Here is a 5,618-nt window from a genome sequence, read left to right as displayed (position 1 = left end):
GGCATATAACCAATAACCCATTCAAAAAACCCATTGACTTTGGGACAAGGGAACTGTGAGTGGTAAAACGCGAACTCATTTCCTGCTTTTAGGACTCATTCTTGGGGCGGAGCTTGAAGACCCGCTGGCTGGTGGTGTGCCAGTCAGCTCCAACAGTAGGCTACCAGAGAGAGATTTATGTATAAGACGGGGATGGTGTGCCATTGTACATGCTAACACACAGCACAACATCAACCAGGTGTGTCGCTCACCAGCACCATTCTATGACATGACAATACACAAAAACCTATAGGGGATATTTTTTCCTGGTGGCACACTGGCCCACGTGGTGCGGTGTGGATAAATGAAAAATGAAAACAATAAACAGTTTCTTTTGGGTGGTAATGCATTATATTACCTTGTTACTCCTAAAATGTAATTTATTACTGTAACGCACTGCCCCAACACTGATGTTACTGATATACCTGTAAACAATCAGACTTCTTTTTGTAGTCAGTGGGGTCTCTCTGTGCTGGCTAACAGGAAGAAAGCAGGTTTAAGGCACTTCTGCATTGGCTTCACTCTTCAGACCCAGAGATAACCCCTTTCTTTCAAGCAAACAAACTATAGACCATTTCAAACTATACAACATAAACATCCTAAATAGGTCCAAGTGTATTTCCTGTTTGAATGTTTGTTAATGCAGTAGCTGACAGGAAGTAAACAGTGACCAAAGCTGTTGCCCTTGAAACGGAATGGAAATGAAATGGTTTATAGTGCAAATGTCAAAGAGCAGACCATATCCATAGACTGACAACAGAACTGAGTGAAGCACAAGAAAAAGACTTAGAGCACTGATTCCCAAACCTGAGTACCTGTACCCAGTTGGGTACCTCTGCAGTTGTCAGAGGGCATGTAGGAAGATAATCTAACTTCATTAAGAATAAAAAGGTGGTTTGGTTTAAAAACATCCACATTTGTAATGAAGAGGAAAATAAAGAGCCAAATAGGATTATAAATTAGGGATATATTTACAGGTAGTTTAATTCCAATTCATGCTACCATATACTTCCTGAAAGAAATTAAAATAAATGGTTTCATATTGGCTGTGTGAACTTTTTTTAACACTATGTATTTTCAGAGGATTAAGTAGCATCCAGATTATATACCATTCATGAGAACATATGAGTGGTGCAGGTGAAGGATTGCCTTACTTTATGTGAAAAGGCTGAACCTGACAAAAAAGGCTGGGAACCACTGTATTGGATAATAAGCATGATGTTATAAAAGATGGCTTTTGACTGAATGCGCTGTGACTTTATGAAACAAATTTAGATAAAATCAGCTGTTAAGTAGCAGCCTGTCATCTTTTCTTATGCTTGCTTACGCTTGCTTGCAGCGAGCTCAATTAGTGCATTTTATCCCATGGTAAGATAAAAGTTAGGAAACTTTAATGCTCCGTTAGACTCTTCATATCAACACATTAAATGTCATAAATGCAGCCGTGCCTTTTTGTGCCCATAACCTCGGTCCTTGAAAAGCTGCTCTCTTTCCACAGCCAAAGCTAAAAGAGTGAATGAAAAAAAAAAAAAAGACGAGGAGTTAATGCTGAGGCGGCAGAAAAGGAGAGACAGTCACAGCACTCAGTTGTAACACAGTCTGGCACAACACTGACAAAGGAAATGAGCAAACCACACAGCAAATAACAGACTTTTATTCAACACTCTGGGCTCCAGTGCTTACATCTGGGTGCCAACCCCCGTCACTTACAAATAAACGGATTTATGAGAAATATTACGCACAAATTACTACATTTGTCTAGACAGGACATTATTGTAGCTTTACTTACATTGGCAAGACTAGGTTCAATTTTCATAAATATGTATATTGGTATAGGTCAAACATTTACAGCTTCCAAATTTGCACTTAGGAGTAAATGGCATGAATCTGCAAATAAACATTTCTCAGTGTAAAACTATACATAAGAGCTGGGCTTCCCTGCCACATAAACTAAACTCATTCATACTTCCTACATAGAATAATTTGGATTTAGAGAATTTTAAAGTGTAATAGTTGTAATTCCACAGTAATATGGTACATGGCATTCACCTGGGAAAGTATTTCGAGGTTATGAATATTCATTGACGTGAATATACACATTTCACAGGCAAGCACAAGCTACCAATAAGTGCAACTGGTTGTTTTCTACAGTCACTTCAGTTCTTTGAAAGTGGCTCTCCCATTTGCTTTTTCATCAGCTTAATTTTTAGTGTGTAATACTCCTCTTGCAGCTTGAGGACTGCCTCTTGTCTTCTCAGCACAGACATCTCCAGATCCATTCGCTCTTGCAAAGTAGTGCAGTGTACTGAGGGTGGGGTAGTAGAGCAGAGAGTATCTAGGTGCTCTGCAGAGGCAGAAAAGTCGGCAGCGCGATGAGGACTAAAATTCACTGCAAGTGCTTTCGGGACGTTAGTAAATACTGCCATTTTCTGGTCTGCTGGAGAGGAGGACTGATCTGGATATGTAGGAAGCTCAATCTGTCTCACTGGAAGTTTGTCTGAGAATGTTTCATCCATCGTGTGCTCATGTCCATCCTCGTCACAGCTGGGGAAAAAAAGCTTGTCAGTGATATGTTTTGACAAGAATTTGTATTTCATCTTTAAAGGAGCTGTATTTGACATTCAAAGCATATCTATGACTCAGAATCTGGGAATAATTTGTACACAGTTCTCAACATTAAGGTGGCTGAGCTGGCTGCTACCAGCTAACAGTGCTAACTGATTAAACAGCGCTAACAACGGCAGCAGTGCTAACAGAGCTAAGGGTCCTGACACACCAAGCCGCTGGTCAGCCGCCAGTCAATGTCAGGCCATCGGTGAGTGTCTCGCTCTAGTTTCTGCACTGTGTCCGGCATCATTGGCACTAGTCAGCCCTTGGTGGCCATTTTTCTGGCCGATTGAGTATGTTGAATTGGTGACGGAAATGGCAGAGCCCGTCTATGAATGAAATCACTCTGACTGGCAGTTCCGCTCAGTGCATAAGTAGAGAAACAAAAGTGAGGAAGGTAAACAAATGACTAAAGTAAAGACAGTATGAGACCAAAACGACAATTGAGCTCTGTAGCAAAAACGGTTCATTATCATTATTATTATTATTATTATTATTATTATTATTATTGTTCTCTAGCACACAGTAAATATCCTCTGTTCTTTTAACATGGGTTTGTGTTGTTAATGTGCTAACTGGCTAACTAGTGTCTTCAATTTATCCTATCAATCTTCTGGTTTCCATTTTTTAATAACAAAAACAGAATACTGCCACCTGCTGGTATGGCGAGTAACTCCCTCTCAGGCAGGTGCAAAACATGTGTGCTAGTTGGCCATCAGCTGTAGTCTTTGTGGTCCGTTTAGGTGCAGGTTTTTGGCCAAGACACAGGCTGTGTGAGGTGATGCACCAGGCGGCCTTTGTCACCACTAGCTCTTTGATGCCAGTTTGGTGTGTCTGGGCCTTAACATTGGTCAAGGTGGGAAGGCAGGAAGGTGGGCACTACGCAGAGCAGCTGCGATTAGCTATCCAGTGGAATACACTCACAGGGTCTCACTTGTGCTAAAATGCACACACAGCTGGCACAATAAAGAACAAAGAAGCTTGTATTACAGCACAGACAGAGGTAAAGTGACTTCATTCTCTGCTCACGATGCAATTACTCCACTAAACCTTAAATAGAAAGGTTTGCTCCTTTTTCAATGTTCTGAATATCGATATTGCGCCACCTGCTGTTGTTCAGCAGTGTCAGTGTTTACTGAACTGGTTTGAGTGTGGGATTGGCCAGTAATGAGGCCTTTCTGGTGGCACATGGGCCTGGTCCTTCCAGATTATAAATGCTGGCTCTGAAACTCATTCTCTTTCCCTCTCTCTTCCTGACAGGCACCATCCCCTTGGTGATGTATCAGCTTTAGTTCATCCTTGGTTCCATTTTGCTTATGTCGTTCACTCTACAACATTCCCACACTACAGTGATCACACATGCACTCACTTCATTAGTGATCCCACTGACATTCACACCCCACCCTGTATGTTCTGTTCCACATGACTGCAAATTCAGTTACTTTTGTTAAATAAAATTACTCTGCTTCATCCTTTAAAATGGTGTGTCTCCTGAATTTGTCATGGCCCAAGAGCCAACTTTTGACAGTCACATACAGCTCCTTTAAGGTTAATGGTCGGTTCATCCAAATGGCAAAAAAAAAAAAAAAAAAATTAGTGGTATCTAGGTTTGGTTTAATTTGTCCAACTTCTGTGATTACACCTTGGATTTTGTTCTTGTGCGCCTACAGCACTGACACATTACAAAACCATGTTGCTGCTACTCTTAATAATCCACAGACCTCACTGTGTACAGTTTTCATAGGGGCTTTTTATTTCCACTGAAAAGTGTTAAGAGTGAGGTCTGTGGATGATTTAAATGTAACTGAGATATTAGGTGGGAGTAAGTGGGAAAATGCTGTATGCTTGTTTTGTAACTGGGATAAACAGACCCCTATGAGAGTTGAGTTTTGCTTTGATTCAGTCTAGGCACTAAAAATAGTCAACAGTTAGATAAATGTACCTGTTTTGTTGAGTTTCCACCATGTCTGAGATTGAAGAGTCTTTCTGCAGCATCTCTGAGAGGTTCATCACAGAAATCACTACTTGAGTCACAGTACTTAACTGTTCAAGGGTCAGGCTATCTGTGGATGAAAAAAATATTTCATGCATTTAACAGTAATAAATACAATACTATAAATTCAATACAAACAGGGATGATGTGAACATCTACCATACCCACTCCAAGGGTCTTGACTTATTTCACCAGTCTGAGATTGTAGATTTAATGACAGTAATTATAACACTTTTTATTATTACCAAACAGCAGGTTTTCCTCACCTGTGCCTGCTTGCCTTCTCAGTCGTTTGATCTCCTCCCTGGCCTTTGCCAGCAGATTTTCCCACTTCTTGTTACAGTCAGAAACTGTACGCTGCATCTGTGGAAAGGCATTGTTGATGGCTTGGGCTATTTCCTCCCAAGCTTGTCTCTTATCCTGTATTGAAACCCCAGTGCTGCACTTCCCTCTGATTATGTCCTTTCTCTCTTGCATTAGCTGTGTAAGAAGAAGACACTCCTGGTCTGTCCAGTTAGGTCTCCTCTTCCTGCTGGACATCCCCTCAAGTTGTAAGGGCATTTTTCTGTGACAGAGAGAGAGAGGCTGAGATTGATTTTCTGTGTGTATATTTGGTCCCTTTTACATCCTTACAGCACATGCATACAGTGCAAAAAAATAACACAACGAGATTTAACTATACTATAAAACATGATAATCCAACTGGGAGGTTAAGCCTTCCACTTAAGTCTTTAGAAACTTAAGTTGTTATATTTAAGAGATTTTTGAAATGTTAAGATTTTCGCTACCTGGAGGTCAGTCAAGGCGAAGAGTAATTTCACAGCAGGTCAGACCTTTGAAGAATGTAAATACTGTCAGGTACAGTACACGCTATAGTAAATATTTACTGATAAAACCTTAAGGTGAAATGTAAGGCTTTCTTCTCGGTCTCAGGGAAAATCCCCGGCGTCGCAGGATGATGACGTTGTCACCTGGTGAC

The 5,618-nt window shown here is 40.8% G+C and overlaps 1 long non-coding RNA gene across 1 annotated transcript; it reads right to left on the bottom strand.

The window, feature by feature from the left end:
* Nucleotides 1-1,678: 1,678 nt before the first annotated feature.
* On the bottom strand, nt 1,679-5,046 carry LOC117257053 (uncharacterized). Its single transcript, XR_013490958.1, has 3 exons — nt 4,906-5,046; nt 4,589-4,709; nt 1,679-2,583 (listed from the first exon to the last, which is right to left on the bottom strand). It is a non-coding gene; the product is annotated as an uncharacterized LOC117257053 (long non-coding RNA).
* Nucleotides 5,047-5,618: the final 572 nt, after the last annotated feature.

Source organism: Epinephelus lanceolatus, chromosome 1, assembly GCF_041903045.1.
Source record: "Epinephelus lanceolatus isolate andai-2023 chromosome 1, ASM4190304v1, whole genome shotgun sequence".
NCBI lineage: Eukaryota > Metazoa > Chordata > Actinopteri > Perciformes > Serranidae > Epinephelus > Epinephelus lanceolatus.
This window is presented reverse-complemented; position numbering and strand designations above follow the sequence as displayed.